Source organism: Catharus ustulatus, chromosome 1 (genome assembly GCF_009819885.2).
Source record: "Catharus ustulatus isolate bCatUst1 chromosome 1, bCatUst1.pri.v2, whole genome shotgun sequence".
Taxonomy (NCBI): domain Eukaryota; kingdom Metazoa; phylum Chordata; class Aves; order Passeriformes; family Turdidae; genus Catharus; species Catharus ustulatus.
In genome coordinates, this window is record NC_046221.1 from 125,573,919 (window position 1) to 125,593,428 (window position 19,510).

Here is a 19,510-nt window from a genome sequence, read left to right on the forward strand (position 1 = left end):
CAAGTCCTGCTCAAACATGCAAAACCATAATCAACTAAACCAAACACTTCACTTCAATTTTGTGTATAGGCCTTCAACTAGCGGCATGAATTGATTCTGACAAAAAACACACCAACTTAATCTTTCTAACCAAGCTCCCATGCAGCAAAAGCACACTTTGTCTGCATCCTGTCCTTCATTTACCATTTCACATGGTCATATTATTTCATTTACCTAACACAGGCTCTCATGCTTGATATTTTATCACAAATCACTAGCAGCAAGTTTGTTTACTAACTGACTTCTCCAACATTGAGAAAACTGAACATATGGAATGCACATCACCTTAAAATCTGTATCTTACTTCTGGCAAGAGTGATGTTCATATTAACCCCCAGTAAGCCCCAGAAGTTAAGAGGTCAGTGGTTCATCCCAGAAACAGCTACTCCAGAAACTGATCAAATCTGGGCTATCCAGACTAGACAAAACATTAAAATAATTCCATATTCTAAACACTAAGCATTTCTCAGTAAGTAACAATAATAAGACTCATGGTCAGCAGTGTTTCAGTAAACTACACCTTCCTCCCAGACTATGACATTACGACTTTTACTCACTTGAAGACAAATTCCTGACCAACAGAAAGGAGAAGAAACTCCCTTCCTTCCAGCATCTTCAGACCTTCCATTATTTTACCTCCCACCTTAGCATTCACATCCAGGAACTCTGCACTCTGAGATACTCTGAAGTCTGTCCATCAAATAACATTATCAACCAACAGGTAACACTGAATGACTTTAAAGTTTCCAACAAAACTGATCAGATAAGAAGCTTGTAGAAGTGTCACTCCAATTAAATGTTACTATCATTTCAGGCAGCATTGCCTAAGTCTATTAATGTGAAACCACTGATTTTATAACTTTTGTTAAATAGAAAGAAAGGTTCTTACCATGGCCAACATCGATTATTTTTACAAGACTAAAATATTTGAAATTGCAGAGAAGCATGATATGATACTATTAGTATGAAGAGGTAAAACACCAGACTTGGACTTTACTGTTACCCTTGAGAATAGAGAGAACCTAATTTCTTTCACTGTCTGATTGTTCCCTCTGCTCTCCATGCCAGAACACAAGTTAATCACAGTACAATTTCATGGTCATGTATCAACCACATCCAGTAGGAAGCATTATGAGCAGAAAATCAAATAATAAAGGTAACTAACAATACTCATAATCTGTTAAAGACAGATGAACCAGAACACTCACTGATGCATTATTTTAAAAGGGAAAAAGTAATCCCTGCAGAACTAAAAATTAGCTACAAAAGGAAGATGAAGCCAGGCTTGACCACATCGCTTAATTCGCTCTCCCTCTCTCCAAATACACAACCAAAACTGCAACAGAGAAGATCTCAGAGCTGGAAAGGCTTATCTCAGAATCACTACCCATTCTGGGAGGGAAGTAATGAACAGGATGTAAGATGCTAAAACAGAGGATGAAAACTGTAGGGAAGGACATAACCTTCCTCTGTATTACTTGCGATGTAAACACAGAATTACTATGAAAACCAGATCAGATTACTCTGTGGTACTGAAACAATCACATGCCCTAAAATGGAAATAATTTAATTATTTAAAAGTGCAGCAGAAATGCCAAAATAAACCCCTTTTGAATTGCCCATTCACACACAGCTCCAGAAGACCTCTTTATAGAATTCTGTGACTTCTATGACATGGATATACATGAAGCTTTTGCACACTGAAGCTAGAGTTGATCAAAGAGAAATGTTATTTTGCAGTTTTACAATGGTATGCATCAACTGTTTCACCAAACAGGTAAAATGAGTCATGTACATGAATTTCAATAAAATTTTCCATTTCATCTACACTTCTACAGACCATCATAACTTCAAAGAAATCTCTGAAAACATATAAGACCTTTGTTGTTGGTTTCATCTGGGTTGGAGCTAACTTTCTTCACAGTAGGTTGTACATGGTGCTACATTCCAGATTTGTGCTGGAGAGAGTGATGATAATTCAGAAACCTTTTAGTTACTGCTGAGCAGTGCTTATAGAGAGTCTAAGCTTTTTCCAGTTTCTCACTCCACCCCACCAGTGAGTAGGCTGGGGATACCCATGGAGTTGGGAAAGGACACAGTCAAAAGAGCCAACCCTACAGACCCCAGGGATATTCCATTCCCCAGGGTGGCACACTCAGCAATAAAAAACATTTGGCATGGGGTGTGAGTTCAGTTTGCCTGCTGCTGCATAGGGACTTGCTGATAATTGGTCACCTAATGGTGAGCTACTGCATTTTTTTTTTGCATCACACATTTCTTAGTTTGATTTTTGTTGCAATTTCTCCCCATTTTCTTTTTTTAAATTTTTTTTTTAGTTTTTAAATTAACTTGTCTTTATCTCAAGCCAAAGTTTTTGCACTTTTACCATTCCAGCCCTCTCTCTGATACAAGCCAGTGAGAGGCTGTGCAGTGCTTAGTTGCTGGCCAGAAATAAACCACAACAAGCATCCATAATTTCATTCTCACCTCTCCAGCTTTAATTCACTACTTTTAACATATCATTTGAACACTCTTCCTTACTCTCTTCAGACTGCTTATAGTTTTTTGTATTAGAAAACCAAACTAGTTTCTGGTTTTCTCTTTCCTCCTTTAACAACTTAAAACCAGCTAATCTCATTTGCAACTATAAAATCAACAATTTTCTCTGTAATGACAGTGACACCAAACAGCAACATCAAAAAGGCCAAGTAGGTCAAGTAGGTGCTGTGGGCAATACTGGATTATGACACTGAACAAAACTCCAATTTAAGAATAATTCACTGTTTACCCTCTTGTATCCAATTCAAAGTATGATTTAAACCTTAACTACATCAAAGGGCATTTCTAATAACCTAAATTTCAAATGGGTATCTTTAGGTGTTATTTCCTTCTGGTTACCTAAATACGTTGTCATACTACTGGTTACCTAAACATGTTGTCATTCATAAGTGAAGCAGAAACATTCTAGAGCTATGCTTTGGTAGAAATCAAGGATAATATTCTCATCAAGTAAAGAATAACTAAACCATTACCTTTAGGAATGTCACACAGAGCTAAGTCCTATGATATCAATATCCAACTGTACAATAGATTACAGGAAAAAGAATTCTTATGAAACTTGTTACTGGGAAAAATGCCAACTATTTACCATAAAGTGGAAAAATACTTTACAAGATCATTACAAAATATGACACTTGGTAAACCCCACACATCCAAAAGTATATTTCTCATTCTGTTTTTTTCTGTTTTTCCATTCTTGCATCAGAACTGTATGTAAAAAAAAGTACAGTAATTTCATGATTATAAGCCGCACCATTTTGGTCCGAACCCAGAAATGCGGCTTATAATCAGGTGCGGCTTATATATGGACAAAGAACGAAAAGTTGCTGTTTTAGTTTGGAGGACAGGTGTCTGCTGAGAAAGGCAGGAGTTTCTCTTTGAAATGGAGAATGTAAACTCCCTCCCTTCAAATTATTATAATTTTGAAATCAAGGGGCTTTCAGGCAAAGATACGGGAATTAGGAATAACAGTTCTTTACTAGAGAAATTAAAATAGAAATACAGGACTACAAAGGAAAAAACTCCAAACCCTGACAAAGTCAGAGTATAACCTGACACCCCGTCAGGCAGGGTGTTGGTAGCAGTCCCATTAAATGGTGGCTGCATCCTCTTGCAAATGTGATTCAGTTGAAGCAGTGCTCCTGCAGAAGGTGCAGATTCCCTCCAGAGGTCCAGTGGTGATGTGGAGAAATCCAGTTTTCCTCTGGAGTCCAGTGGAGAAAGGGGTTACCTTAGTGTCCCTAAACCTCTGTTTTTATTTTGGTAAGAATTATTGGGCTCTTCCCCTTGGTTGGAGCAACTTCCAATGGGATGAAGTACTGTAATTTCACGACTATAAGGCGCACCCTTTTGACTAAAATTTTCCCCCAAACCCGGAAGTACGCCTTATAGTCCGGTGCGCCTTATCTGATTGACAAAGTTCAGAAATTTGCCTACCTAGAAGTGAGAGCTGCGAGCCGAGGGGGGGAGCCGGCAGGGCCATGGCTGCCAGGTGGAGGCGGGGCGGAGTGGCAGTGGGCAGGCCCCGGCCCTGTGGAGGCGGAGATAAAGACCACTGCCCCCACCCTCAACAGATGGCGATAGAATAGATACCTTTTATCACACTCTGTATTGTAACATGCGTCTTATAATCAGGTGCGGCTTATATGTGGACAAAGAAGAGAAATTTGCCGACACTCGGGTGTGCGGCTTATAATCGTGAAATTACGGTACATATTACTTTCCTATAATACTTGTTCTAAACAACTGATGTTACCTGCTAGAGAAGTACATGCATAATTCCTAATTCCACAAGGATCTGCACATCTGAAGCCTAACACTCAGTGTAAGCATTGGAATAAAAGCTTATTAAATATATAATAAATTCAAGACAGTAAGCAGTGTCATTTTAAAGAATAATAACCGTCTTGGGTAATCAGAAGGTATAACTATCCAAAGCAGCACAGGTTGCAATAATTCAAGGAAACAAGTCAATGTTTGGAGTTCACATGACTGATACCATAGAAGACTACTGTGAGAAGGAAGCAATTTGCATTCAATTCTTTCAAGTCAAAGCAGGTGGATAAGATCCAAGGAACAAGCAGTGAATATGAATTTAAATTGCATCACTATCTATATTTTAAAAAAAAAGGTGGATCAAATTAAAACATTAAAGCTTTGCTTGAATTGACTTTGCTTGCATTCTTCCATTCTAGTATTCTAGTGAATGTCTCCAGAACCATACAAAATATTGTGGCAACTAAATTATTAAAGGACCCCATTTTTTCCCTGATTAACAATATTGACAATGTCCTTCTCCATGTCAAGGTATACAAAAACACTGTAACACAAAACTAGAAATTCCATATTTATTTGAAGATAACTTTTAATTAACTACACTTCCAACTACGTAACAAGATTATTACACATATGGTAACAGTTTAATTTTTAAACAATACCAAGTTTGAACTTAGAGTAGCAAAGCCATATAAATGTGACAGGAAGAAAAAAACCAACAATTTCTCCTTCAATGAAATGAAATTTCAACAGATCATGCTGAGTACATTCTTCCTCAAACTGGATTATTTGAATATATTCTTAGGAAACATCTCAAACTTACTGGATATTTACTGGATAACTGTTAGCTTTAAGCAGGGTAAAAAAATCTCTTGCCTATTCAGCTAAAGTACTAACACCCAAAAGGCACTAACAGACTTCAGAAAAAAAACCTCAAATAATTATATCTAAGGAGCACAAATAATGGAACTGAAAAAATACACAGCTGTTTTTAACTCAAACTCCACTAATCTAAAGAAATTATAATCCAGAGACGCTCTCTGTGAGCAATTTCTGCTAAGTCAGTACATCTAAGCAAAAACAGTAAGTTTATGTAAGAATAACAAGCTGCAAATTTAGCACTTGCTTTTACCCAAACATTATCCCTAACATCTAAACCACTTACAAATCTTCCACACAGCTTAAGATTTGCCAAGAGACAGTATCCAGAACGCACACACAGACTTTATTGATGCTTCCAGCTGACCACTCTTCTTGCTCTCATAGAGCCTTTGTGTCACTGCCTCTGAACGTGAACTATCCTGGTTTCAGTATGTTTCTTTACATATTGGAAAGGAGTGTAAGGAAACATACTACGGAGGTATGGAAAACTGTAAAATTCAGATTAGGGTATTTTCCTGACCTGTTTGTTTGGTTTTTTTTTATCTCTAGCAGTTAAATTACTACTTAAATTAGAGGTGTAATTAACTTCATTAACTTTTAATACAGTTATCTGCAACATCAATGGGGTATCAGAATACGCAATAGCAAACAGACAAAAAATGAAAGCTTTATAAAAAGCCTCACTGGGATCTCAAACAAGCAGAAAAATGGAACAGTTTAGTTTACCTAGATTACCTAGTATTTCCCTAGATTATCAAATCAGGTTGACCTGCCTAAAACTGGTAATAGTGTGTGCAAAATCATTACAGGAAGACAGTACTGAAATGATCAATATTTTGGGTTGCCTGCAGAACAAACCACTCATTACAAAAACTGAAATTGTTTCTTAAATGGAATTCCCAAGACACATATCACACAACTATGGCTTCCTCTAAATCCCATATATAGCTTTTTCCATCATACCCTTCAGGATGAACAGATATCTCCCCTCCCTTTCCCTCAAACCCTCTTCAACACAGTGTTTAGAAGACAGACAAAAAAAAGCCTATTTTTGGGAGTCCTAGAAGAGGCTGATAGTGGCACTAGGCCTTTAGGGTGCAGTTTTTGTTCTGTTTTAATCCAGCTAACCTAAAGAAAAATGGGACTGGAAGAAACGCAAGTGCAAGCACAATATACTATCAAAGTGTAAATTTTACCTGTGCACATTATCCCCACTGTAAAATGTCACAAGTGTTTCTTCTGTCTCAAAACTCCTGAGCCCAGACTTTAGCACAGGCCTTCAGTTACAGTTTATTCACACCTGTGTACAACTACTGGATCTTGCTGGGGTTAATTACACCTTTTCATTATACCTAGTTTCTTCTGTCTGTAGAATTACAGTTTACATAGCTAGGGCACAGGGAGAGAAAACAGCAAAGTTCTGTGCAGATTTAAGAAAATCACTGCTGTGGTCTTCATTTAGCATTTATATAACAGAAAATAATTTCTGTACAGACAAATAATAAAAAAAAATCTCGGGAGTATATTTGAACAGTTCCACTTGCTTTCCATTCCAATATATTATAGTGTTGCAACTGCATGTTTACAGGTATTGAAGGAGTAACCAAGGAAGCAGGTTAATTTAAGAAGTAGCATTCTAAACAAACAGCAGTTGTATTTTGAATCTGATAACTGTTGATGAAATTCCATGTAAACTCTCCTTGTGCTCTACCCTCTAATCAAGTGAAACGCTTCCTTGGTATGAGAAGTCATATCTCACTGTCTTTGAAAAACATGGAGTAATAACCTTTGAATCATGTAGAGAAATAACTTACACGCACATATAGACAAAGTCAAAATTCAAAAGTCACAAACACAGACTTTGGTAGGATGGTTCAACTTTAGATGACACTAATCCCTTAGGAAGAGTGCTAACAGAGTAAAGGAACAATACCTGCTGTTACTTCCCATGCTGTATTTTCTGATATGCTACAGATTTGCAGCAAATCCTGTCCAAGTGCTTCTCTACTTTTAAATCTGCACTTCAAAAGTCCTTCTGTCTCATGCTCCTTATTGTTTTTTGTTTTAATCTTTGAAGCAATCTTCTCCTTTATTCTCAGTTTTCTTTTTAGCCATTTTTAGATGGCACTAATAAAGAGCTACAGGTTCTCCCCAGCCCTGATCACAATTCACCATTCAGGAATGTGCAACTCCAGCATAAATTTAGAAAACTGAATGCACAACCTGTCTTGGTTCAGTCAAACTTAGTACCTGCTCCTTCAGTTTATTAGATGGTGACATTTTAAAATACAGAATCACTGGCAAATCTATACAAAAACCGGAACTACTCTAGTGGTCTCATTCTGTTTAAAATTAATACAGAATAATTCAGTCCAGTGGGGTTTTATAACTGGATTTCCCGCAATAATCCTTCTATTTGCTAAACCAAGTTGAGACTACTGTCAAGTTGCTTCACTACTTGAGAAGTGGTGACACACATATAGGTCACACATTACCAAGGATTACTGAACTACAGTCATTCTTAATAGCATTTATTTTCTAAAATGTGGCTGAAAAGCTCACTTCCTACAGCAGTAAATCCTCTGCTTCCCCTCATTATTATATGGGTCATCCTTTATTAAATCTACAGAAAACTCCTAGTCACATCCAAATTTGTGTTTTTTCTTAGATCAATTTTAAAGAATGGAAATAGACTTTTTATTTACATCTTTAAACAGTTAAAAGAATAACTTGTGTATTTAATTTAATCAAGCAGGGCATACCTTTCAAAAATCTTGTGCCAGCCTTTGGCACCTCCTCTCACAACCTCTGTGAATTGGTTCCATGCTCAGGACTGGTGGCACAAGTTAGTGAAAAGGTCCATTAACATAAAACCAGCTTGGTTGCTTACCAAATACAGTCACCTAACCAGACTGTAAAAAGGGTCTTGCCTAGAGAGACGGTTTTCCAACGTGCTTTAATCCAGTCTATCTGAGGGTGGACATCAAAAAACAGTTGTTCCTCCTATTCCACTGTCTGTATCTGCAATCTCCTTACACAATAACCACCAAGGCACTGTGTTTAAATAGCCTGACAATTTTAGTTTTCATTAGGTCAGAGAGCTATTTCAACTCACTGTAGATCTACATGACTCTGAGTTGCCATACCTCATGTGCATCACATTTTGAGAAGGAAAAGCTGGAACAGAATTGCCCATTGCAGTGTACGTGAAAAAACGTACTGGAATAAATATACTGCAAAACTGTATGAAGCCTACCCACTATGTCTCATCAACATTACTTCTATTTTTGTAATGAAGTAAAGTTTTGACAGGACAATAATGTTTCTTTATCACATAAGGAGGGTAAAGCCTGCAGCTGTATATTCTTCTTCATAGTTACAATGTATATAGTTTTTCTGGCTCTTTTCTCATGTGATGTATTAAAACACTTGTGAGTCATGTTAAGTTCTGTTTCTATAGGCTACACACATCCATAGGAACAACAACAACTCTTCAAATGGAGACAGGCAGCACATTTCAAAAACAGCATAAACTAACTTCACTCAGATGTTTTTATTACTTTTTTCGTAATTTTTGCTGCTTAAAGAAAGAAGGTAGCACACAATGCTATGCACATAAACGAGTCAACTACTACTCAGAACAAACGAAGACTATTCAGCAACAAAAATTTACAATGCTGTTTAGTGTGTTGAACAGCAAAAAATCAGTTGCTACTTAACATCTCTTTCCTCCTGGCTGCATCATCTATCTATATTAAGCAATTACAACTGCCTTGCACACCTGCTATAGAATTGCAGAGGGACTTTGCTAGTTAAACTGTGACAAAGTAAAACTGGATTAAGAACATAAATATTGATGTTTTCAACTCAAATTTTAAAGTACTTTTTAAAAAAAACAAACCTCACAACATGGATGAGTTCCTACCCCTGGTTTTACAGGATGGGGAAGAAAACAAATCCTTTACTCAGCATTACTGCTACTGCTGGGGAAATATGGGTTGTTAAGTTATAACAGACTGGAATAACAGAACAGAAAATTAAATTCAACATGGAAACATGACAATGTGCAATGAGGGAGCTCATTTATTTCTTTAGTAAAGAATATGAGAGGACAAAATACTGCAGAGAAACACAGAAAATAAGACAGACCCCCTACAAGAGTTTGATCAAAGAGTACACTGCAATTATTTAGGTCAAAATAACTAAATTTAAAGAAAAAGCAATTTCACCAAGTGCAACAGTATACAGATCAGTATACAAAAAAATTCTCACCCATTGTCTCTCATGAAAATAGCATATGCTGGATTAAGAAAAGCATTGCAAGTCTGTGGATACAAACAGACAAAACAAAACCTAAACAAACCATAAAAAGCAGTTTCTCTGCCTCAGGAACTGATTTTTTCAAATATTCTTGCAAGGAAGCATAGTTGCCATCAACATAGCACATAACAAAGTAAATGAAACTGACTGCCAATCATAAATTCAGTAACAGTGATTACAATCAGCATAATTCTTGCCAGAAGTGAGACTTTATTTGCACCACCTCTGACAATGCAACCCAACATTACAAACCACTCTGTGTGAATTCCTGCAGACACCTGTAATCCCCCTAAAAAGAGCTGGGAATCTACTAATTGAATTAAGTTTCAAATTTAAGGTGGGGGGGGCAAGGCTAAGCCTCAAAGGATGGTAGAATTTAATGGTCTGAAATAATATGTAACTCCACCAGTCTCTCTAGAATAGTTCATGCAAAATAAGGGGACTCAACCCAATTCTTGTTTACCTGAGTCAACTGATGGCACACATTAGTTTGTCAGCATATTCATCAAAGAGAAAACAGAGTGAAAAATCAGGACAGACAGAAATTCTCAATAGTCTCTCTGCAGAGAGACCCAGTACATCCAGTCCTCCTATCAATTTTCTCAAGCATTCATTACTTCACTTGGTTATTTGTTCCAGTCAGCAGAATTGTAGCTTGCACTGCATGCAAGAGCAGGGCTGCAGACACTCTCTGGGTATGGTGGGTTTATGCTTCCTCCAAGCCACAAGGAAACCAATAGCTCTGTTGTTAAAACTGTGAAGCATATTTGCCTTTTTCTAGAGAATGTGAGTCATCAATAATTCTTGATTTGCCACAGCAGCCTGAAATGCTGCCCTCTGAAATTTAGAAAAGTCAAAAGCAGCCTCAGTTCTTCTTCTGCAAACTTAATGTAACATAATTGATTATACATAACATTTCTGGTGAAAGCTATCAAATATGAAATGTAGTATCATGTCTTACAAAGAAAACAAGTTTGTAGTAATACACATTTTGACTTTTCATATCAAGTTTGGCTTCTCCTCTTTCCATTCCTTGAACTGTACAGCTTAGTTTCACTAATTCTTAAAATGAGAAACTCAAGTACATTCCTCTGCTTGGAAAAGTGTGGGTTTCTGTCAAAAAATAAAAATAATTAAAAAAGAAAAAAAAAAGTATGTCAGAGGTAGAAACAAATTTTGCAGGCAAAATTACATTTGAAGTAGGGACAGCATTTTTAATCAATTCATTTCCATCTGCCTGCAAAAGCTTATCTGAAATGAAATACATCTAGAACAAAATCCTGTGATTTGTATCTCATCTGAAGGGACACAATGAGCTTCTCTCTGAAGATCATCTTTAAGTTTGACCTTTAAGTTCAAAGCAGGCAGACATAAATAGTCTAACTCAAAAAAAAAAAAAATCAAAGACCTGATAGTACGAAATTATCTCACCCCTCTGCAAGGCAATTGCTGGATTATTCCACCATATCCACCCCTATAAGAGAGGAATTTCTGCACACTCACTTGCAGTCAAGCAATGCAGTTAATAGAAGGTTTAACAGAAACAAGTCTCTTAAGCATCTAACTCTGAATACGCAATTACCATTTTAACAGTTTGTGCATTCACAACTGAAAAATTATCCCAAACATTCAACTGAACCTATATTCAGAAACACAAAATGTTGCATTCCAGCTAGGAATTCAGTTTGATACATATGATGTTTCTCCCTGCATGTTTTTATGCATGCTGTCTGCCTGACCTCTTGTAAATGCAAGTTGTCACTGCAATTAGGAGCCGAGGAAGCTATGTAGCAGATGGACCAGGATGTCTGCTTCACAATTTGACCAAGCGTTCTCCAAAGCCAGCAGAGAGCTGAATAAATTATGGAATACAGGAGATCAAATACATATGAAGGCCTCTAATCCCAGGCATCTTGCTCTTCAAGGTGTCCTGCTTCAAGAGGTTATGCTCTCATGACAGCATGAACAATGTAGTAACAGAAGTAGCAAAAAATATGAATTTAAGTCAAAAAGTCAGTTTCTTAATTTCTACTCAGCACCAATACCCTCGTATTTTAAAGACAGTATTACAGTCGTATGCATAAAGTGTTGAAGTTACATTAACTCACAGAAACTGAAAAGAAACAAAAACTGTTTTCACTTACGTACTTGGGTTCTTTATGAATTAACATTTTAAGGCCTAACCAAACCTAACTTGGAAAAATCAAGCTACAGTATATTCTGCAACAACTGAGCTCTCCTTGTGTTATACAAGCATTCTGTTCTTCCTACTTCAGATACAACATAGCTTTTTACACCTACATGCAAAGTTTAATTCTAGAATTAGTGTATCTTCACTTCATAATGCCATTCCCAGAACATCAGTATTTTCAATCGTCATTTCATGTCATAAGACAGGAATTTGTATGCAGTAGCTCCAGCCCATTTAATTAAGAAGAAATTTTTTTTGCTTTGTAGCTAACCATGCATTTTCCTACATAAATAAAAAAGATCATAGATCTGAACTTCTGAGCTACCAAGCTCACAAGTTATTTCATCATAATGTGCAGACATAGTAGAAAAATAAATTTCAAACAAGAGGAATGAAGGCATCTAATAAAGTTTGATGGACACAGAATGTTTAATGAAATACCTAAGCAGATCAGTGTCCAAAGATGCAAACAAGAACAGAGTAACCCTATACCAGATTTTTAAATAAAGTTCATGAGAGCTTTTAGAACTGCGAAACAAACACAGAAATTAAATCTAAAAATATCTGACTGTATCGGACAGAAAGAGACAAGAACAGCAAGTTTTTCTTAAAGCCTTGATATCCAGTCTTCATTTTGCTTCCAGGAACGGCTAACAGCATATGCTCAAGTAAATGCAGATTACAAAAGCAGGGCAGGAATGCTGCAATAGTTCCCTCCTACCAGTATTTAGCCATCTGTGGCTTGCACTCTTCCTGTGCAGAGACTGTTCCTGCAGGTTTGACAACCCTTCTTAAATTTTCACTTAATCACTTTTCAAACCATTTTAACTTTTGGGATGAATGCAATTACAAGCTGCAGGAAAGAACTTTTTTTGCTTTACTTAAAAAGGCTGAGTTCCTTACAAGATTTCTGTACTTGCATCAATTATTTCTCTTCATGTCTATGCCACTTACAGTTTTACAAACTTCCTTTATTTCCATCTCTCATTTATTTCCCTTCAGGGAACAAGAAGCAGTCTGCCTGATCACCTCTGCAAGACATTCCACACTCTCAATCATCCTTGTTGACTTCTATATCAAGCAGGCAGCAGAGAGCAAAACTGCACATAGAACATGTGGTATCTTTATAAAGCAGCCTAACAGCTTCATTTTTTCTCTCTACTGTTTTCTTATTTGTTGTTTTGACAAAGGAATCAATATTTTGATAGAATCAGTCACAGTAATTCAATGCCATGCACCCTCTTGACAGATGTAAGTCTTATTTAGAGCCTATGTTTGTGCACCCACAGTTTTCTTCTCCGTGTAAGTCAGTCTGCATTTAGCAGCACCCAACCAGTGTCCTTTGATCAAGGAGTGGGTCAGTACAGCACAACTGCTGCCTATGGCAGGTTGTTTTCACTCTGTTAAGTACTTTCCTTAATTAACCCTTGTAACCTCACAACTGGCTCCAAAACACCACAAACCTCTATAGAACTGAAACACCTCTTTGTAGGGAAAACAGATTATGTAATCCTTGAGAGCTCAGTACGTTCAGGCACCTTGGCTGGGTAACCTGGTTGAGGTTCACTGTAAAACTGTATTACCTTACACTCATCTATATACTCAGTGACACTGCCCTTCAGATTTGGGATGATAGGCTTCCCCTCCATACCAATTCTTCCTCACCACAGCACACACATCCATTCTCTTCTCCATTAACTTCATTCTTTGCTACAGTTCAGACTTGCCCAAGCTGAAGCTTTCAAGATTTCTTCATCCCCATACTCTTGGCATCTTTTCTAAAAAAAACAACAAACCACTGGCTCTAATCACATTTAGCATCTCCCATTCCTTTGTTAGCAATTAATGAAATTTAATTCATATTCTTAAAAATATTACATGTTAAACAATACAGCAATTTCAGACTTGAGGTCCTTTAAAAACTCTTAATACTAGTAAGTTAATAGGATCTTTAGACTTCAAATTGAGATTTTTTTTTTTTGCAAATCATTCGTTTCATTCCTCTATAGGAAACTTCCTCAGCTTCTTCCACAAACAGCAAAAAGGTAAATAATGCATTTTCATCTTCTTCAGTACCTTTATATTCCTGAAATAATTTTGTGATACCATTATCACTTACAAGCAATATGGATATGGGTGTGTTTTCTTTGCTATTTGCTCATAGCGGCTTTATCACAAAGCTTTGACGAGCTTTTATCAATAGCTGATATTCACTAGTTGCTAGGAGTACACCTGACAATCAGCTCTAAGCATTTTGCTCCCCTTTTTCATCCCTCGATCTCACGTTAGTTTTTTTGACATAAAAAATGGTCTTTAGTGAGCTTTCTCATGACTGCTATGAAGCTGATTTGGAGACTATGTTTGAGCATGGAGTGATGAGACTGCTCACTGTTACAAGTGAGTTCCTCAACTGGTGTATCTTAAACCAGTTCCTGGGTACTGCTCAAGACGGACACAAGAGCTGCTCAATGCATCTTAACTCAGTGTTACCTGTCAATGCAGCTGAATGCATTTACCTACCATGACTAAGCTTTCTGTCAAGTATAGCAAATTAAACATTCCTACCTTTATAATTAATACTATGGAATTAAGAATTTTCCACAAATTATCCCTTCTCATTCCTGGCCTAAGGCAGCAGCCTTATTTTAAAACCACTGATACTTTCTCAACTGACTATTTTTAAAGACTTCTGGCATTCATATATAAGCAAACATTCATGCCTTTTTGACAGAGTTACCTATTGATGAAACTATTTTTTCAGACTCCTGTTATTTTCTACTGTGCTCAATTTGACATTTGCTTGGTTGGTGACAAATGAAGACTGAAATAAATGTTTTACTAATGTGGTGTATTTATTGGCAAAGACGGGCTGCTGCTGCAGAACAAGACTGTCATTATGTTTCTCAGTCTTGTTTCTGGATCATTTGGCAGTATGAACAAAAGCTACGTGTCCCCTCTTCACACAGCCCACCTCTTCAGCAGACTTTGTCATATAACATGATGCTTTGAACATTTCTTTCAGTTTTTTTTTTCAGGAGTAAGGACACATGCAAAGCAGCGATGATGCATTCTTATTCCATACATTTTTTCAAGTATAGGCAGCTACCACAAACTACTATCACATACAAGTTTCACATATTACCCAAGGCAGTAAAAGTAATTACATCTCTGCTGTGCCCTCCATAAACACAATTATACAACATACTAAATAGTTGTAATATACATACAGAACAGATTCATGGAATAAAAGAAATCCTGGTATTAAATGGAATAAACCAGTCATGTGAGCATCTTCATTTCAAAATAGGTATTTATTTTGACTGCTAGAATATATTTTTAATAAAATCCAGGTTTAAAGCTGATCAAACTATGGGTAGTAACCCTTCCTATACCCTGCAAAAAGGGAATCTTCAGGCTTTTAAATTATCCTCCTGACAACACAGAAGATCATTTACTGTAATATTTTCAATGTGTATGAGGTCTATTTCTGTTCTGTCAAATGACCAGAACCATGATTTGTCAAAACCAAGATACAACCAAGGACAGTAAGGTCTTGTGCAGCGCTCAGGTTTAAGAAATTAAAAGAACCCTTCGTAATATGGGAAAAATCTACTTTTATTTTTAACCTTGCTGTAGATATTTGAGTGCAATTATTCTTTCACCCTTTCGAAATGGGTCGTTTAAATGACAATTTAAAAGTTGAAGATTACTAACCTTTATTTCAGACTTAAATACAGGTAATTTTAAGTCCATGATACTCAAAGAAATTGCAACAAAAAAACTCCCAAAACAAACCCCCATCATACTCCCATAGAGTAGCCTGCTCACTACAGTAACTTCGAAAGCAACAAAACACATGAACTGCAAGACTCTTATTAATTTCAGACACTAAAACTTTAAAGGTCACATGTAAGTCTATACATGAATTATACTACTGGTAACCTTCTAATTAAAAGAACACTAAGCCATTTCCCTCCTGTTGTAGCTCTGAATTACAAGAAAATGATTATCTTTTCCAGCTACAAGATGATGGTCAGAAGACTACAATTTAATAATGATTGTTTACAAAACTCATAATTCATAGTTATATTTGATAGAGGAAACAAAAAAGGACAGCAATGAAGTATGGACTTAAGTTTATTTTTATGTGGTATGCCCCCCAAAAAGGTTACAACTATATCAAGCTTGTAACTTTCACCCAAACAAAATTTGAACTTGTATTACAAAGCTCAACTTTTAAATCAGAAGTCCTGATGTCAGCTCTTTTAAATGAATGTTGTGGGTTGGCGAGGTTTAGAAATTTTTTCCCATTATTATGTTAAGCTAGCCGGGATGGCTCTCCTATTAGCCGTTAAGAGCTGGAGACAAAGGACTAGCTGAAGCAATGATGGCCCATTAGGGAAAGGTGGAGTCCTGCTTTTGTTTTCGGCAAGTAAGAGGACACTGGGGGTAGGAGAACTCTACAGCTCGCCGGTCGAACTCGAGGAGAGAGGTTCTTTTTCTCCTGCTGGGATCGGATCAGGCTTCTTGGATTTGGACTGCTTAAGCTTCCTGCTTCCTCTGAACAACTGGGAACTGGGACGCCCACGGTGAGCAGAGTTTCCTTCCTCACCTTTTCTTCCACCTGGGGCGGTGAAGCCACCTGGCCCCCTCCCCTGCCCCTGCAGCAGCCGCGACTAAGAAGCCGCCCGCCCTGGTCCATCGGAGAGCCATCGGTGACTGAAAAAGGGACTGGGACTGAATTCCATTCTGTTCTGTCACTGTTTTTTTTCTTTCGTATAGCTGATGCTGTTTTTGTTTGTCTTATAAATATTTCAGTAAAGAACTGTTATTCCCAACCTATACCTTTTTTGTGCCTGCGAGTTCCTGAATTCCCTTTTCCTGGTAATACTGTCCCTTTAAACCGGGACAATGAAGCATTCAAGATGACTATACTGTTACTGAAGTCCTATTTCTTCATGAAGTGCTGATACAGGAAGCAGCTCACACTAAGATATTTGAAAGAACACAAGTAAGAATATGAGTATTATTGAAAGCTCCAGTGTGACTGCCTTCAGTACAGCACATATGCATTAATTATTAATACAATTAAATCTTCATTTTCCATGTTTTTATTTACATCAAATAATTTTTTTCTGAAGTTCAGACTGCATAAATTAAGACAATTACTCATATGACAACTATTCTTCCTTTTCTCAGATGCCCATAAGGCAGCAATTGGAAGGCTACTTAAAGGCCATTACTGCACAGTATTATTAACTCTACTGAAGTATTATTAACCTTAACTCATGTTGCCAGCCATACTACAAGAAAGTGCTTTTACCACTGCTTACCAAGCCATGAAGAATTTCAGGCATTCAGTTCCATATTTACCAGATCCATTGGATCCATAGTTCTAAATGTAGTATGAAAAATGTACGTGCATTGACGACGCAAATTCTTTTTATTTAACAACAGTTATATTTACACGTTTTTTCTTAACCATGTGTCCTAAAGTGCTCTTAAAGAACAAGCAGGAGTGGCACAAAATCAGTGAAAGAGAAAGCAAAAGTAATTACAGTTAAATAAAAACTGTTACAAACTACAGTAGTCAGTCAAATAAATTGCCACCTGCCTCAAGCTCACCACTGAAAGGGCTGGACAGCAATCAAGCAGACAGCAGCTTCAGCTTTCATGTGATAAGAAGGTGAACAAAGAAGGTGCTGCCTTTCCTTCAATATAAAAGGCTGTAAATAATTTGAACACGGATTTTGTTCTGAGCAAGACTCAGGGATGGAGGTCAAACTTAGGTGCCAAGAGGAAGAGAAAAGGAGCTCGGATACAAACCTGAAGCTTCTCCAAACATCACTAACTACAGTGTTAGGTACAATTTTAAAGCAACCTGTTTCTCTTTACAGCAAACTTCTAAGCATTTAGGATCTATTTATATGCATAATCACACAAAATCAGGTTTCATGTCTTAAATTACAAGTAGAGAACATTCAAGTGTCTTATTTTGATGTAGGAGAAGAAAATTTTAATTACACTTCTCAGACAGTTTTTATCCAGCTTTCAAACTTCCATGCAAAGGCAGCTGTTCTAGTCTAGCTATTTTACTTAAGGCTATAAAGCTCTGTTTCAATTCCAGAATAATGGTAACAAAGGTTAATTTATTCCTATCCACTCTCCTACACTCCACACAAGACCCATGCCAGCATTCTTGTACACATCATAGTCCATCAGCCAAATTAAGCAAGTTCATACTCTGCCTTTTCCAGCTTTCCTGAGCATCAGAAGGAACTCTGTGACTTTATGTTGCCTGCTGCACTCTCAGTCCAGGTAACAGTACCACCCAGACACCGTTAACACCTGGAGGGTCACTTCTCAGGCATGCAGCAGTGTGTTAGTTTTACACACAACAGAACCCCACCTTTGCAAAAAATGTCTTCACTTGGAAGGATACTCCCCCTAGTTTATTCTTACAACTGCATTAAAAGCACACTGCTCTGTGCAAGTAGATCTGCGTCAATTTGCAGCACAGTTTGAAAACTGAAATACAGTGGGAAGCTACCACAGAAATCACACCAGTGGCACACTACTTATTTTTAATTTACACATTTGAAATTCAAAGTCTACCTCATTATTGAGCCAGATAGCTTAGACTATAGTATAAAATGCTGTCTAAATTAAACCTCAATAGTTTTATCTCAATTTCAAAGTCTAAAAATATCTCCTCCCTCATTTCTCTCAAACTGCAAAGCTGCACATTGCAATGTTGAAGCATGTTGGTCATTTAAACCAACTGCAGTGCAAACTGACACCTGGGAGTCACTTCAAGTGACTTCAAGCGAAAAACAACAACAAAAAAAGAAAGAAACAACACATTCCTGGATCCAGCACTGGCTAAAATATCTTCATGTGAAATATTTACAAACCTAATTACACTTCTATTTTTAACTGAAAAGTAGGAATAACATTACAAACCTGTTGAGATTATTAGAACAGCAAGTGCTAAAGGCAGTATGTGCAGAATTGGTATTAATAATGGATCATTTTCTTGAAATTTATCTCTCTCTGTGTTTGACTAGATAAAAAAAGAGAGCTTGAATAAACCCATTTATCTCAAGGGCAAGTAACTTCAATTATCTTTAAAATACAGTTTTTCAAACATAAGAAATGCATGAAATGAAAAAAAAAACCACTGAAGAGCAGTGAACAGCAGACATAAACCATTTGAAAACAACCAAGTAATAAACAGCATAACATCAATAACTATGCCATCTTGTACCAAGTGAGTATACATGATAGAGTACCAGAAACAGAGGGACAAGAGAAAAAAAAAAAAAAAATCAAACCTTCTGAAAGTCATTAAAAAAAAAAAAAAGTCCAAAGCAATCATGCCCTAAATGTCTTATCAAAAGACACCTTTGGTTTTGGAAAAATGTAGTTATGCTATTAAACTGTTTATACAACTCTAAAATAAACAGTGTGGACTTAAGACAAAAAACCCATCCATGCATGACAAAACAGCTCTAAGTTGTGTAATGTACAGAGTTAGTACAACCTCCACATTCCCTATCCAAGCTTTTAAACTGTTCTTGACCACAGCATTGTAACAAGAGCTCAGCTTCCTCAAGACCACAAGTTCTTTCAAAAGAAGTTCCTGCCTCCCAACTGAAACCTCATGACCTACTAAGACATTTAAAACTTCAAATTCAAGAAAACCAGCAATCATCACCAAATCCAGAGACTCCTGAAGAAACC

General features: G+C 36.9%; 1 protein-coding gene across 1 annotated transcript in view; it reads right to left on the reverse strand.

Moving 5' to 3' along the window:
• ARFGEF1 (ADP ribosylation factor guanine nucleotide exchange factor 1) overlaps window positions 1–19,510 on the reverse strand; it is a 90,265-nt gene that overhangs the window by 61,683 nt on the left and 9,072 nt on the right. The gene's annotated exons all lie outside the window — the stretch shown is intronic.